The 17737-nt window shown below is 34.7% G+C and overlaps 2 long non-coding RNA genes across 3 annotated transcripts in view; both read left to right on the top strand.

The window, feature by feature from the left end:
- LOC137857010 (uncharacterized) overlaps positions 1-10787 on the top strand; it is a 35395-nt gene extending 24608 nt beyond the window's left edge. For both annotated transcript variants that reach the window (XR_011096924.1, XR_011096923.1), the window contains 3 exons: positions 5613-5729; positions 7029-7105; positions 10404-10787. This is a non-coding gene — a long non-coding RNA (uncharacterized lncRNA). The remainder of the gene's footprint in view (positions 1-5612; positions 5730-7028; positions 7106-10403) is intronic.
- LOC137857015 (uncharacterized) overlaps positions 1-17737 on the top strand; it is a 345336-nt gene that overhangs the window by 135543 nt on the left and 192056 nt on the right. The gene's annotated exons all lie outside the window — the stretch shown is intronic.

The raw sequence follows: 17737 nt of genomic DNA, 5'->3' as shown, positions 1-17737 counted from the left end.
CACTGTTATACTATACTTAGAAAATAATAATAATTTGCATTTGAAAGAGGTGATATTTTCATCGCTCTTTTCAATTAAAAATAAATAAAATAAAATAATAAAATAAAATAAAATAAAATAAAATAAAATAAAATAAAATAAAATAAAATAAAATAAAATAAAATAAATAAAATAAAAAAACTGTGTTCTTGTAGAAATACCAGCCCTTTAGTGAGATAAAGGAATTTCTCTACATTTTTAAAAGTCTAGTCTTTATTTTAACAATTAAATTATTTGAATTACGAACAGTTTCAACACTTGCCTGAACGAACTTTCCATTTCTCCCTATATACACTTACATGCCTGGTTTTCTTTTGTCCGGAGAAGAATGATGTAACAATGATGACAAAGATTTCCTAGCCCACCGTGGAGAGGTTATGATACTAAAAGAAAACTCTTAATAATTATAAGTTGAAAAGGACAGTATTTAAAGAGGACAGTTGGCAAACTCTGCACAAATCATTGCACTCAGAAACAACCTAGACAATTCACAATCCAGACAATTCCAGGTGAATCCTACTCTCACTCCCAGGCCTACAGCCCTTCACAGGCATTTACTGAGGTTCTTGGATGAAAAACAGAAAGTAGTAAAACTAAAAGACATCAGTTTTGTAATATTCTCACAGGTGGTTTGAGCACAATAAATAAGGACAGATGTAAATAAACTACAGATTTTCTTTTTATTTATTTATTTATTCAGTTATTTATTTGGAGAAAGGATTAAGGGGAGAACTTTCGTATTAGAAATAGTTATTCTTTCTGTAATGGTGGATTATTGCTCAGAGTACTTGCATTCTTTGTCTATACTAATCAAAAGATGGTACCATATTTTAGGAAAATATTATTTTTTTTTGCACAGGAGACAAATTAATTCTCATAAGCTTTCTTGTTGGTTTGTTTGTTTTAGCTGATGTTCATTGCAAATACCGATTTTTAAAAATGTTAACCGAATCCTGGCTATCTATCACTGAGATAAAGACATTAAGATGAAAGTACATAATATATGCTAACAACAAATTATTGGAACTTCTGGAAATATGAATAATTTTACATGAAAACTACTTCTAGAACACAAAAAAGCATCTTTTAAATTATTGGGACTAAAATCCAGAAATGACTTCATCCTTTGATCAAAATTTAACTTAAAGGAAGTAGAGTTATGTTAACTGGCTGATCATGTGTCAATTACATAAATTTCTTTATTTGCATGGATGCTTACAGATCTTGGAGGAAAATCAGTGTTCTGTCCCACACCTCACCCTAGTTCTATTACCTTTAGACAAAATCACATAACAATTTGTAACTCCTGCTGGTACATATGACTGTGAAAACAAGAATAACCATGTTGGAGCATTTATATATAATTTGCAGGTAAATATTAATGCCTACATATCAAAGATATTTACTGGCTTGTCTTTCAGATTATGATATTCCTATGGCAACATGAATTGTTGTTTTTAAAAGATGTGACTCTGCTCTCACTTTTCATTATAAAGGAGACAGATGTTGATGTAAACTGACCTTGGTTTACTTAGATCTGTTATCCAAGCTGACAAGCAGATACTTATTTATGGAAAAAATAAGAATGCACTGAGAACACATTTAGTGATGACAACCATGGAACAGAACCTCTGAGAAGGGAAAGTTCCTGAGGAGAGCGCACATGTGAACACACATCTACACTGACACCCACACACAGGCCTTTATGAGTCAATGTAGTAAGACCAATACAAAAAAAAAAAATCTATGTTTTTACCATTTCATATTTATAACAATAAATATCATAAACATTTGTAACTTTTTTTTTTTTCTTTTTTTCTCAAATGTTAATGTTAAATTGTGGTTTTCCACTCCTGACCACAATGAAGTAAAGAATCACTAAGTTCTCTGTAGGTTCTGCATGTGATGGGAATAAAGGAAGCATTGATTTTACCTTGTTTTATTTGGTATTTTCTCCTGTATCAGGGTGGTTGTTATTACTTGCTAACTCTGTAATGTTCAGCTGATCTATATGCCAGTTCTTAATCTATATGCCTATACCAGATTTAGTCATTTTTTGAATTAATTACACTATAAAACATAATTTCTAAGTAGTACACAATCAAAATCAGATTATTTTGATCTTCATAGAAGTCACAATTTTTTTTTTTTTTTTCTTTTTTGGTCACAAGCATCACACTCAAATTGCCATGCTATAAAATTGTTTCTTTCTGTGTGTCCAAAGCAAGGAATTAGGTAACTAAACAGATTCTAACCAGGCATCATTGTAGTGAGAAAATATTCTATTTGTGATTATAGTTTCTCCATGTTTAGTGTTCATTTCTGATTTTGCAGCCCAGATTCCCGAGTCTGAAATTGAAATAAATTATTTTTTCAGGATATTGGATCATTTAGATTTAAAATTTTATTCAACTCTAAATTCATAAAGGTTTCTCAATATTAATTCTGGCAGTTATAATTGAAAAACTTCTCAGGAATGACAATTAAACCAGTTAAACAATTAAAATGACAAAGTACTAGATGCATAGTACTTTGTTGGCATTTGCTTATGATACCAGATATGGTTGTGTTTGAACAAATGATGAAAAATTTTTATACAAAAAAATATTGAGTTCTTTACTTAATTTTTAATGACATATTACATAGACATTTTGAATTTTCTCAACTGTGTAATTCTTAAGTCATTCTATAAGGTGTCCTGGTTTCAGTTAGAACAGAATTAATTTTCTTCCTAGTAGCTGGTGGAATGCCGTGTTTTGGCTTAGGATGAGAAGAGTGCTGATAACACCCCGATGTTTTAATTGTTGCAGAGTAGTGCTTACACCAAGCCAAGGACGTCTCAGCCTTTTGCTCTGTCCTGCCAACAGGCAGGCTGGGGGTGCAGTAAGAGCTGGGAGGGGACGGACCCAGGACAGGTGACCCAAACTAGCCAAAGGGGTATTCCATACCATCTGACGTCATGCTAAACAATATATAGGGGTGGCTAGCCGGGGGGAGGGGGCTGGACTGCTCGGAGTTAAGCTGGGCATTGGTCAGCGAGTGGTGAGCAATTGCATTGTGCATCACTTGTTTGTACATACTATTATTACTTTCCTATTATCACCATTGTATTATTACTATTATTATTGTTATTATTATTTTGCTATTATTATTTTCCTGTCTTATTAAACTGTCTTTATCTCAACTTACGGGCTTCACTTTCCATTTCTCTCCCCTGTCCCAAAGAGGGAGGGAGGAGGGTGAGCGAACGGCTGCGTGGTGTTTAGCTGCCAGCCGGGTAAAACCACGACAAAGGTCATATTATACTTTAGAAACTTAAAAATACCTATCAGCATGCATTATTATTTCTGCTTAGTTCCAAATTTTATGAAGTCTCATATCTCCTATGAAACAGCGAATGAATTAAAGCCTTCAGCCTTTGATGCCATTCTGCAGTGGCACCATACTTTGAATATATAACAATGTCATGAATACTGAAGGTAACTGGGACAAATCATTGATTTTTTTGGTAGTTTCTATAATGTATGGAAGTCCTTGATTTTATATACAAAATTTCATTTAGTACACTATGACAGCTTAAAAATAAGTTTTCACGTTTTTTTTCATTCAGTAATGCCATACACTAGAAACATTGAAAGGCTTTGATTTAGTCGCACAGAAGAAATAGTGTCCAAATATATTCTCTTTGCAATGCATTTCTATTCTCCTGTAGAGTTTGATTATAGAGTGCTCACTGTAAGAAGCTCTGTAGCAGAAGGCAACAATAAAACTTAGTACAGTACACTAGCAATACAGAAGTGATCACAGTATTCACTCCTTCTGAAGACTGAAAATTTGTTTAGACTTTCAATAGGTCATTCTGTTACTTAGAAAATCATTTTAGATTTGACTGGCTTCTTTTCAGAAGAATCATAGAATGAATCACAGAATGGCTTGTGCTGGAAGGTACCTTAAATATCATCTAGTTCCAACCTCCCTGCCATGGGCAGGGAAACCTTCTACTAGACCAGGTTGATCAAAGCCCCATGCAAACTTTCCTTGAACTCTTCCAGAAATGGGGCATCCACAGCTTCTCTGGGCAACCTGTTCCAGTGCCTCACTAGCTTCATACCTTCATAGTAAATATCTAATTCTCTATTTAATTCCCTATCTTTTTTTTTTTTTTTTTTTTTTATATATTTTTGTTTAAAGTTTAAAACCATTGCTCCTTGTCCTATCACTGCACTCTCTGACAAAGGGTCCCTCTCCAGCTTTCTTGTAGACTCCCTTTAGGTACTGAAAGGCTGCTATAGAGGCTCCCTAGAGCCTTCTCTTCTTCACGTGTAACAACCACAACTCCCTCAGCCTATCTTCACAGGAGAGGTGTTCCAGCTCTCTGATCATCCTTGTGATCCTTTGGCCTTCCTCTGGACTTGCTGGGTGCCTCAGAGCTGAATGCAGGATGCCAGGTGGGGTCTCACAAGAGCAGAGGAGGAGAATCATGAGAATCACCTTCTTCAACTTTCTGGTCACACACTTTTGGAGCAGCCCAGGATACGGTTGGCTTTCTGGGCTGCAAGCGCGTATTGCTGGGCCATGTTGAGCTTCTCATCAACCAACATCTCAAAGTCCTCCTCCTCAGGTCTGCTCTCAATCCATTTTCCACCCAGCCTGTACTTGTGCTTGGGATTGCCCTGACCCAGGTGCAGGACCTTGCATTTGGCCATACTGAACTTCATGAGTTTTGCACAAGCCCACCTCTCAAGCTTCTCAAGGTCCCTCTGGATGGCATCCCTTCTCTCCAGCATGTCAACTACACCACACAGCTAGATATCATCAGCAGACTTGTTAAGGGTGCATTCGATCCCACTGTCAATGTCACCAACAAAGAAGTTAAATAGTGTTGGTCCTAATACCCGGAGGAATACGACTCATTACTGATTACCTAGATATTGAGCCATTGACCACAACTCTTTGAGTGCAACCATCCAGCCAATTACTTACCCACCAATTGGTCCATCCATCAAATCCATGTCTCTCCAATTTAGAGACAAGGATATCATGCAGGACAGTGTAAAATGCTTTGCACAAGTCCTGAATAACTGTTTGTTAATTGTACATTTCTGGGCCTATACTGCTCTTGTCTACATCATGTTTGTCATAAGAATATGTCCTTCCATTTGATTTTATAATTAGTGCTTGAGGGTAAGGAGCACTGTAATCATTAAATAGCTTTGGATGTTACTTACTACTGAACTGAAAGTTCAATGCATGGTCCGCATTATGGACTACATAAGAATATGTCTCCTTAAAGCTGATAGGCCAATTTTACTGTCCTGCGCAGAAGATCCTGCTATGGTGAGGGATTTTGAATCATCTAACATCACTTTGTTTTCAAATCAGGAGCAGAAACGCAAAGCAGTAACACAGATGCACACACTATAGAAGTAGGGAGGAAAATACAGAACATGCAGAGGAGTTTAGCTCTTGTGTGTACTGGAGAGAGAGAGTTAACAGACAATGCTCTAAATCAAATGACTGCTGCACAAAAGCTGTCTCTGAGATAACATCATTTTCATTTGGGCTCTTGACAGTTTTAAAGGCCATTACAAACATCTCTGCAATCTACTCCTCTGTATCATATGGGTGTCAGAGAATCAGACCAAGCAAAACTCCCATTAAAGTAAATGAAAATTGCGCCTGTGTAAAGGGTAAGTGAAAACAATTGTCTTTTGGTTCAAGAGCTCAGGAACAATGTCAGAGAGAAAGGATATGACCAATAAAGAATGTTTTAGGTCAGGTACTTTACTGGTCTGTTGTGATAAAGTTCTTGAGAAGATAGAAATTAATAGGGCATTGTTCTCTTAGCTATTCATAATGACAGATAACAAACTTATGATAATTATACTTTATGGACATATAAAGATAGACATAAATACATATTTGTCTAGTTTAGACGAAATGCTTTTTCAATCCTATTTTCCACTTAGAAATTTAGACAACTACGTAATTTCTCCTCATTTAAAAGAGGCAAAGATCATTCACTCTTTTCTGGGTTATGCAATGCCAATTAGATCATTTGAGTATGATGTACTGTTAGGCTTAGGGTGGAGGGAATAAAAAACATAAAAATTAAATATCATATCAATATGCTGATTTTTCAATTACTCATGTCACAGAAGAACCTAGAACCCAACACATCAATTCAGGTAAAGCTAAGTCTGCTTGAAAAAGGATGAAATTTTCCTGAACAACCAACAGATCTCCTGTAAAGTTAAAGAGTTAATTTTATCCTGTTAATGATATGACTGTCTAAATGAATACTGTGATTATCATCCTTTCATCATCTTATGAATAACTTAGAACTTTCTCCTTCTGCAGCCCTAAATAAACAAGCAAACAGAAATAACTGGATTGGCACTTTTTAAAAATTTTTTTTCCTGATTTGGTAGAATTTTTTTACTAAGTTCCTTTTCAAAATATTAGTAGAAATTCCCTGATACATAGTTGTTTTGTAAATATTACTGTTCATCTTCTTTAACATATGTCTGGAGTGCTTCTGTATACTACAATGAGGCAAACCATATAAAGTACTGACTAGGATGAAACTTGTTTCATGTTGAATTGCTACTGAGGCTACTTATACTGTGCCCTCTTTCATTTTTTGTAAAAATTTCATTGTGTGTGAATGGTATATTTTTGTATCAGGAATATTTTCACAGCTGTACAGTCCAAGAGATCTAACATTTTATTTATTTATTTATTTATTTATTTATTTATATATTTATTCAGGTAAGAAGACAAAGTACTGACTTTTTTTTTTTTTTAATGCTTATTCTATATACAGATAAATAGGAGATTATGTGTGTCAGAAGAAACTAACAGATGATTTAAGAAAAAAAAAACAAAAAAAAAAAAGTCAGTGACATTTTGAATTCTTATTTGTTCAACACCGGTCAATTTTCTGTTGTGCCTCAGATGGGTCTCTCTTATTAATCTCTCTTCCTCAGCATCTGTAACCCAATAAAGGTGAAATGGGAGCCACTCTTTCATCACTTTATTAGGAGAAGCAAGAACTGTCCTGCAGGTAAGCGGCTGGATGGGCGACTACCCCTTGCAGGGACTTAGGAGGGGGCTGCCAGCCCTCAGCAGGGACAGGCTGACACTTCCTATCAGTCTCCTGCTGATTTCTCACTGCAGCCCGGCCATCTTCTCAAACAGTTCCTTGAGCAGGGCACACCTGCACCCACAACAGGTGCACCCACAACCACCCTCTCTTCCCTCAGGACCCAGGGGGACCTCCAGATTCCAGAGTTCCCCACAGTCACCAGTCTAGACTGGCACTTCGCCCCTCAGGGCACCTGGGTGCCCACATGAGCCCGGAGAGGCCATGTCTCCTCAGTTTGGGTTGCTGCCTCGGTCCAGCTGCTGCAATGGGTGCCCACTATGGTGAATTATAAGTTAGAAAAGATAGAGTTCCCAGAGGAGAAGAGAGGAAGAGAAGGGGATGTAAGAAAGGGAAGAGAGGATCCTCCCTGCACTCCTCTCTGCCCTGCCTGAATTGCCCTGCACAAACTGCCTGCGCTAACTGCCAAAGTCTGTCTTGTTGGTGGTGACCCTGGGTCACGAGAAGTAGAAAGTCCTACTATAAGGAAGTCCTTGGCTCTGTGTAAGTACTGCCCTGCAACAACAGAAAACATAGGTGTCTTAACACAAATATTTTAATCAAAAATTCATACCACAATATACTGTGATGATACAAGCCTCTAAGAAGAAAATTAACTCTATCCAAGCCAAACTATGAAAAATAGCTATCAGAGCTTTTCAGAAGAGAACTCTCTGAGATCTTCCTTGATTGAATACTTTCTTTAGCTTCGGCATATGCCTAAATAATGGTGAAGTTGATTGCATAATTGTCTTCGGACACCATTGTTTTATATGTATGTGGCCTTGAGAATTGCCTTTCTGTCACTAATGATGACAAATCCACTGACCCATTCTTATCCATGCTTGCAAAAGCTGTATCTATTCCTTGTGTCATTTAAGACAGTTATGTAAACTTAAAAGGTGCAGTACATTCAGGAAGGCGGAAATGATAAAAAAAGTTGAAAGGAACATTGATTATATGGATTTTTCCCCTAACATCAGAATAAGACATTTCTAAAAAATGAATGACAATTAATGTAATATCATGGGAAAATTTCCACATTCTTCTGTGATACTAGAGGATACACAGCATGGCAAAGGAAGGACAATATTTTCTGTGTGTGCATTTCTATGTAATTTTGTTATTGTTAACATAATCCCAATTGCCACTCATAGATTTTTTGGCTGACCAGGAAAATATGTTTTCTTTCCTTTTCATTAAGTAACTGAAATGTTGTACTGCAGTCCTCTAATTATGTCTCCTTCTGCCTTGTTTCTTTTATCCTAGTTATTTGCATAGAGTGAGATGCTCTGGGCAATTCACTTAGAACAACTTTCTTGATTTAAACTTGAATATTCTTTTAGGGCTTACTATAGGCTTTAGACTAATGGCTAAGCAGTTATTATTTCCAGATGGTGTTCTTTTCTACCTACAGCCATGTACTGCTCAGCTGTGTTTGAAGTCAAGCAATATATTCACACACACAAAAGACAAAAACAAAACAAAACTAATCAAAACTAAAATAAAGAAAACAAATAAACAAACAAAAAAAAAAAAAACAAAAAAAAAAACACCACATTGAGAGCTGTACTACAGAGCTGAACTGTAGACCCATAAATTCCTCACTCTAATGTTTACTTACCTCTGAATGGCTCCAATTGCTACCAGCCAGGGGCCTGGGTGTTCTGCTTGCCACATAGAAATCTGAAACCTGTAACGATTTCATAAACAATGGTCCCTAACCAAGAACATATGCTCACTAGGCCACTAAGTAAGGCATTAAATATCCAGGGAATATAAAAGTGGGGAAGAAAGGTAAGAGAAATAAAAGAATACTGAACATTTTGTTAATTGAAGTAGGATTGTCAATTAAAATCATTGCATTACCATTTTACTGCAGTAAATTTTGCAGGTTCAGAGTTCTATCTAAAACAAACTTTCACTGTATGAATTGCATGTCTGTAGCTATCCTGTATGAAATATTTATACTGTACAAACATGCACAGAAAATATTCAGATCTGCCTTCAGTGCTGTTTACCCAGTTTGCTCACGTTTTGCCCATTGAATTTTGAAGCTCACAAGTCAATTTGTTAGAGCAGTACAACATGGAATATCCCCCTCCTTGCTACACATAAATTAGAGTACAAAATCAATGTTTAAAATCATTGTCCAGCTCTATTAACCAGTTAAAATTTCCTTCCCACAGCTTAAACTACCTCCAGCTATTAGGATTCCACAGTTTCCCTTGAGAAACTATTCCACAATCTAATAGACTCCACCATAAGGAAATTATTCATATATAATTGAGTCCATATTTTGTTAATGTGTGCTCTTTAGTTTGAAATTTGATTTAAATGTTGGTTTGTGTGGTTTTTGTTGGTTGTATTTATTTATTTTATCTTAGTGTTATTATTTTTAATCGTATGGATATATCATGATGGATATATCATGGATATATGGATATATGGATATATCATGGATATATGGATATATCAGATTGTAAGTGAAATTCTGCTCAAAAAATGAAGAACTGAACACAAAACATGGCATCTTCTGTTGGTGAAATATGGTGCAATGTTGAATTTTGATGTCTTCCTTTGTTACTATTTAAAAAACTATGTTGGCATCCCTCCTCAGGAAGGAGGCAATCATAGAATCTATATCTTCTCAAGGATGACTACCTCTGAGAACTGCTAAGGTGATTTGACTCATTTTATCCATTACTGCTGTACATGCGCTTGACTGTTTTTTGTGATTTATCCTATTAAGTGAATTTGACTGCAGTTTAGTGTATTTAAATGGGAGGCTTAAATCCAAAGTTCTGAATAATACCTGTTTAGAAGAATAATTAGGTTAGCAGTCAAATATCATAACAGATAATCTTCCATTGTAAAGAGAGATTTGAGACTCACAATACCCCAAAACTTACCCCATTCTTTGCTTCCAATATGCTTTTCAAATGGATGGTTCACAAATGACTAAACTACTCCTATTCAGTGTCTCAAGTATGACATTAGAAATCATTCTTATCTAAAACATACACATATCTACCCAGAAGCACATCTGGAAAAATTAGTTGTAAGAGTAGATATACTGAAATAATTTTCAGGTATTCAGCTGGGCAAAAGTAAAATTCAGAAGTAAAACAAGAACAGAAAAAAATTGAAAGCTTTATTTTTTCTTGTTGCTTTAGCTGGATGTTACTAGTATTACCTATATCTCCATTTCTTCTATCAGAATGCATCTTAAAAAACAAGCAAACAAACAAACAAACACCTCAGAACATATCAGCTAATCAATAGGACAATGTGTATTGCTCATCCTTACCAGCCAATGTTCCATTAACAATCCAGAGTTTTGTCACTTGGACTCATCTTTATAAGTAAAGGCTGTACTCTTCTGCTGACTCATGAGGCCTGCTCTGCCTATTACTTCACTACAAGTTGCAGACACTTTGTTGGACTTTTGACGTTTGATGGCTCTTTATAAATGTAATAAATAGGTCTTGGTAAATTCCTTGTGAAAACTATTTCAAGAAGAGGTAAGCAAAAAAAAAAAAGAAACGGACATGGATTCAAGAAAGAGAAGGAAGACAGAGGTTACAGAAATAAGAAATCTCCACAGAAAAGATAAAACCTCTTTCTCGTAAAAGAAACATTTGAAAATGAAATTTTGCTAAAAATACAGTCAGCATGCGAAGGAGCATGCTGTCTCATGCTAAGCTGCAGCAGAATGTTCTGAACCCCAAGACCAATAAAAACTTCTCTCTTTTAATTCCTCCATGTGTTCTTGTTTTGAACAGTCACTGATACTGTCATATTCCCCTTCCAAAAATGTCACAGGGACTATTGGAAGAAAAATATTCAAGTTTATCTTCGTACTACGCAATGACAGTTCTTACATTGTGAACCTTTGGTGGTACTTTGGTATCTCTGCAATTATTGTGATGTCTATGCCATTAATGTTACACTGTTTTTAGAGAAGTATGTAATAGAACATATAAATCAAGCAGAATAGCTTTGGGAATTTTAAATAAATAAATACATAAATCTGGGGAACTGCTGAATTAGCTAAAATAAAACCCAAATCAAATTAGGAGTAAAATTCTCTAGAGGACAACAAAGGTCAATCTGTCCTGTTTCCCATGGTTAAAATAATGAGTTAATACAGAACAGTCTACGTGAGATGTATTTCATATGGAACCATACATTGCATAAAAACAACAACAAAAATGCAATTATCCAGAAGCCTTTTATGAACTTCATGTAGATAACAAATGATCAAAACCCATGGCTGTATTGTCATGAAATTATGGAGAAGAGATCTCTTATCAGTTGTTAACTAACATCAGTGCCTTTCTTAAATGCCAAGAAAGACAATTTTATTTGCAGAAATTCCTAGATGATTTTTAACCTTACATAAAACAAAACAAAACAAACAAACAAAAAATAAAGGAGAAACAGTAATATAAGCCATTCATCTTAGACCTTCATGAAACCAAATTTGATAATTGATATAGTTACAAATGTATAAGCAATATTCAGTCACCTGAAATACCCTTCAGTCCACAGTCGAAGCCAAACCTACATTTTCCCTTTAACTTATGAACATAAAGTATGAACATACTTTTTCTCTTTGCTTTGTGAAAAGGCTGATAATCTTAAATCACATGACTGAATTCTCCTGTAAGTATCATATACATATTGTTAGATCTCTCCTCTTCTCATTCTGTGGAAAACACTGGACAGAGAATTCCTTTTCTAATTTGTCTGAAGTTTCCATTACTTAGGTATTAAGTAATTTATCAGAAATTGTTTATGTATGTAAGTCTAAACATGATTTTTTTAGATGTATACTTATGTTATTAAATTCAATCACTCAATTATATCTCAAAAGTAAGTTAGAAACTAGGCCTATACCATAATTTCAGATGAATTCATGTCTCAACATAGTTGGCAAAAACTTGTATGCTGCTGACCACACACACAATTGGAAACTTAACAGTGCTGAGAAATAGAGTAATTTTCCACTTTGATCCAGCCTGGAAGATCCAAGGATATATTGACTGATGCCGGTTTAAAAGTCCAGTGAAAAGTCAACAGCTAATGCTATGCAGCATTCTTTGGTAATATGGAGACAGAAGAGAAAGGTTTGGTTTCTTGTCAAAAGGGGTACTTACAGACCACTAATAGGTTTCTTTGTTTATTGGTATCTCAATTTGTGAAATGACAGGAAAGTAATACTGTGTTTTCAGGAGCAGTCTAGAGTGAGGGCAGAGAAAGAGACAACACATTCCTGTTCTTCCTGCTATTGTGACCAATTTACAATGTTTATACAAAACAGCCTGATGTAATTCCCTTGAAATACTGCTAACAGTTGAAATAACTCAAATGTTCCTACTTCAAACTTCCAAATGTGATCACTGTTGCCTCACAGTTGTCTCAGATGAACTCATCAAGCTTTTGTCTTTCTTGCTATAGGGTTAGAGATTGTTCTCCCAAGGGAAAAAGGTCTAATTTCAATGCCCTAAATGCACAGCTTTGCTGAGATCTGCAGTTTGTAGCCTCGGTAACCCAGAGAGCTTGTGTCAAAGACAGCCTATATGCCTGCTGTTAACAGTCATACACTTGGTCATATAACCTGTGTGAATTTAAAAAAAAAAAAAAAAATATATAAAATAAAATAAAATAAATAAAAAAATAAATAAAAATAAAAATAAATAAAAATAAAAATAAAAATAAAAATAAAAATAAAAATAAAAATAAAAATAAAGAATACCCTAACTGAATTTGAAATTGCATTGTTGTCTGCAGTGCTTTGATCTTTCCTTTTCTAACATGCTTTCCTTGTTCACTTACCAGTTTCAAATTAGGCCTTTATTTGTCTAAATAAGTAGCAGTATTATCTTTAGATCTAATCAATCTAGTCCTGTAGTAACTAATAGAGTGATATACCTGGGAGAAAAGACTTTTCTATAGCTTATCCATCATATGCATAAGTCCACCATAAAGACTTGTTTTAAGTTGCAATGTCATATGAGATCAATGTTTTATCTTATTATTACATGTATGTGTGTTTGAGATCTAAGTTTCAATTAATGCTTTAATATATAACTTTAATTTAAGCTGTTGCATGTTTTGCTGCATGAGCTTGTATAACTATGAGCTATCCACAGAACTCTTACCACATCTTTGTGGACTATTCGTGTGCCAAAAAACAAGCTATGAAAATTACCTTTTTGTAGCAAAAGTTTGCAACACTTATTTTCTTGTATTTCATCCAATCAAAAGCCTTGCCATCACTTACAAAAATATATACTCTTGAGTTAGGTACCTTGAAATTAAACCCCAATGCAGATGAAGAAGTTTATAGTTTTCATTACAAAAATGAAGGAAAAGTGAAAACTTCCCTGTAGTCTTTAATTGAATATGTGAATCATGCAAGAATCATGTTTTGCCTAGTTTTCAGTTAAATTTGACATTGTGAATAACTCATACTGAGAATTTTTTCCTCCTCCATAGAAACAACACAGCTAGAAATTTAAATAAGATCAACTTCCCCAAATAAGCCAAAACCACATATGTATGTCCCTTTTCACAGTCCAGGTCATAGTGCAAATTAGGAAATGTAGTAATTCGATGTCTCTGTTGGTATATTTTGGGTAGCTGTTAGTACTGTAAAACTAGCAAGCAATTTGCTTTGATTATTGTTTTCTGATCAAAAGAGTGCAGTGAGCGGAATGTTTGAGGTCAGGATTAAGAAGTGTCAGCAAAGATTCTAAGATTCTAAAGATTCTAAGATTCTAAAAAGCTCCTATGCCAATCCTGACACATCAGTTAATGACTGAATCACAATGTAAAGCTTGTGCTTAAGCTCTAGCAGAGCAAAGGTGTCCAGTCCTCATGACCGTTTTACAGTTATATTCCAGGAATTCTTTTCAGGATTAGTGAGGATGAAATATTGTCATTGTTTAAGCAAAATTATCTTCCCATCTCTAAAAGTTGTAGCAATCTTCAATCAGTTTTATAAAGATAAGATTCATATTCAAGTTAAAATAAAAAAAATAAAAGTGAAAATCAGTCAGTCTGATATACAACTGTGTATTGACACAATCTGAGATGTTTTGGGAACTATATGTTGGATTCATAGAATTTGATGGTAGTGTATTTGGAGGGGGAAAAAAAAGAAACTAACCAAACAAGAAAAACAAAACAAAACAAAAACAAAGAAAAAAAAAAACACAAAACATTAATAATAATAATAATAATCTGTTTAGGAAAGAGATGTGTAAGGAAAGCTCTTCAGTTCTCTTAGGTCATGTCCTCTAGGTCCTCTTTTATAGACCTCAGTGATTTCCCTTGTCATCAAAAGCACTCACATATTAATGAGAGTAAAATCTAAAAGGTTTTTCTCTGCTAAAAGTCAAGAATGCATCTGATTTCAGTAAAGGTGCTTTAATGAAGAACTGAGGTGATGTTTTTGGTGATTAGTCTTACTGTGTCAACAGTCACATTACCAAAAGGAGTTTGAAATTACTTTAGATACCCCCTCTGGAAAAAACTGTTCTGTGGTTTTCTACTCTAAGGTCAAAAAGCACAGCAGCTCATATGCAGTTATGTAACATACTATCTTGGTATTTAAAAGTGACTGGTGTTCCAGCTGATGCAGAAATAAGTGAGTCAGACAGACATTATTCAGCTGAGGAAAATGAAACAAAACAAAACAAGCACTTCTTCATATTATATTCCTAATAACATTTAAAGTTCATAGCTCATAATCTGGTCCTTTTCTCAGTGCCCCAGTGACAGCTACAGTGAAACAGATGCTGCAATAAGGAGAAGTAGACTTCAGGAAGATGATTAGACAAAATTTACACTGAAGTTAGAGGTAAAGCAAACACTTTCAAACAAACAAGCAAACAAACAAGTGTGCTATCAAATAATAGTAAATATATTCACAAGATGTATTTAAACTTCAAAAATTTCAAAGCATTGTATTTTAAACTGGTTTATCAATGTACCTATATTTACTGCTACTGTAATATTAAACTGTAAGGTGGGTTATGTCACATCCAGTTTACATGTAGCTAAACAGAGGCATATATATATGGTGACGTTTCCCTTCTAAGATCCAGTAGCATTGAGCAACTGAAGTCAGAAGCCCTAATGTCCAGAACGTTTCTCTCTTCTTTTCACAGTAATTCCTTTTGACCTGTTCAGAATTAATTACCATCTGTCTCATTCTATCTCCCTCACTGAAGGTGAACTAGTAGTAATAACATGGAGGCTATGATAATGCCTAACAGCAGATTTCATTGGTCTATTGCCAAACTGACAGAGTACATCTGCTTTCTGGGGACATGTTGCACCAAACTCAGGTGCAATACTAGTGACCTGACATAAGTATTTAAAGAGATGTTTATGATTACAATATATTACTGTGTTTTGTTTTGTTTTGTTTTAAATTACAGCAGCAGGAATTAATAACATATAAATAGATATAGATATAGATATAGATATAGTTATAGATATAGATATCGTTATATACTCTTGTGCTGGTTGTTCTTCTTTCTGCTGTCTTCTTACCTAATCCTTAAATACAAAGTTTAGCAAATTAGATTCCCAGATTTCCGTAGATTGATCGAAATTCAGATATGCTGTTTAAAAAAGTCTAACTTTTAATTTCTTGCATTGAATCACAACAGAATGGTTCTCCTCCTTCCATAAGATTCCATAATAATGGAATCTTGAACAAATAAGGCAATGGGTAGAGGGGAATGTATATTCATTTGAAATTGTGAATTAAACTATTTTCTGATTTCCCAGACCAACTGAGTTAGAGAAAACCTTTACACTGAAACAAAACAACTGATGATTTTTAGAATTCCCAGGTCACTGATGAAGGCAGAAAATCTAAAATCTTAAATTGCAGAGAACCACAATTTTTACATTTAAGTGAAGTATCCAAACAACTCCTATAATCCATGAGAGGATTTCTCTTGGAATGTAATTCATATGGGTGGTATCCTCTAGTTTGTCTAGTTTCATCTTCTGTGGCTATAAAGGGAGATTGGGGTGACTGCATATCTACAATTTAGAAAAACAGTTATGTGTCATTTATTATATGGAAAGCTGACACAGGACTGTTGGAGGAATTTTACCCCATTTGGAAACTAGGTGAAGCTTCCTGATCCTAATGGTACTTTAGCTTCAGGATCAGCATATTGTAAAGTTTTTTCTATACTTTATTCTATACCCTCACACATAGTAAGAGATCTGATAGAGCTAATCACCAGCTGGAATAATACATTTATTTATTTATTTATTTATCTACTTTGGCCAAATGGCAAAATTGATACACAAAATGGACAATCCATTTTTTTTTTCTCTGAAACCTCCACCAGAATGATTTCATTGCAAAAGATTCTAAGCCATTTGTGCCTTTGGAGTATAGAAATTGCTCTAGAAATGCTATCTATTAACTTTTTTTTTTTTTTACTTTTTAACTTTTTTTTTTTTTTTCATAGATTCATTGATAACTTTAAAGTCTCAGTTTCTTTCACATTGCAAATCTGTGATCACATCTGAATGATTCTATGATACAGCTGGAGCATAGCCAAGGGCTATTTTTTAGAGGCTGTGGGACCCCACACACTTGAGATTTCCAGCATCTTAATGAATTACTAATACAGGCCAACCAGAATGCCTATGACATAAACACATTGATGTAGTATGGGAAAGATACAGAGGGTCCTCAGCTTTTGCCTACTTTGGAATTGCTCTTTGAATGTAGTATAAACTTTGCTTCTAAGTCTGTGTCAATGAAAATAAGCCAAATTTGGATCAGTTGTAGTGTTGAAAAAGAAAAGGAAGATTCTCTTCTCTGTCCTAATATCAGATCACACTGACTGGAAATACTGTGTTTCAGAAAGAGAGAATCTGAGGGCCAGGAAGTAACCAACATTTTCTTTCTTCCTCAAGAAGATCAGTTACAATATAAAGATTTCTTCAAAATCTCCCAAGGCAAAGATATCCATGTGATGACAGAAGAAAAGGTGCACAGAGAGCAGAAAAACAAAAGAAAAACAGGATTTTTAACCACTCAGAGAAAATACTGCAAGCAGCTGAAAGATACAGCATACTATCAGACAACATTTTCCTTTCTATATAATATATATATATATGTAATTTGAGCAGTTTGCAACCTTCATTGGAATTACATAACTTTTTCTTGTCATCATTTTTAGCCCTCAGAAGGTTGAGAAATTTTACACGGTACATCAATTCACTAAGTGAAAATAGCTTAAAATGAAAATTCTCCATGTGTAATAACACTTAAATTCAGATCTTTACATATGGCTTCCATCTGTCTCTATCAGTTCTATGATACACTCAGCCCCTTAGCCTTCCTGTATGGAATATGTATACCTTGTGCCAAGATCATTTGCAAAACAGTCAGATTTATAATGTTGAAAAGTTCTATCTCAGTTATAATGGTGCTGTTCAGAACAAATTTCTTTGAAATGAGTATCAGTCTTCACATTCATACATATACTTGCTCAGTAAACTTAC

This window comes from Anas acuta, chromosome 5 (genome assembly GCF_963932015.1).
Source record: "Anas acuta chromosome 5, bAnaAcu1.1, whole genome shotgun sequence".
NCBI classification, from domain to species: domain Eukaryota; kingdom Metazoa; phylum Chordata; class Aves; order Anseriformes; family Anatidae; genus Anas; species Anas acuta.
The sequence above is the reverse complement of the archived record's forward strand: the minus strand, read 5'-3'. Positions and strand labels throughout refer to the sequence as shown.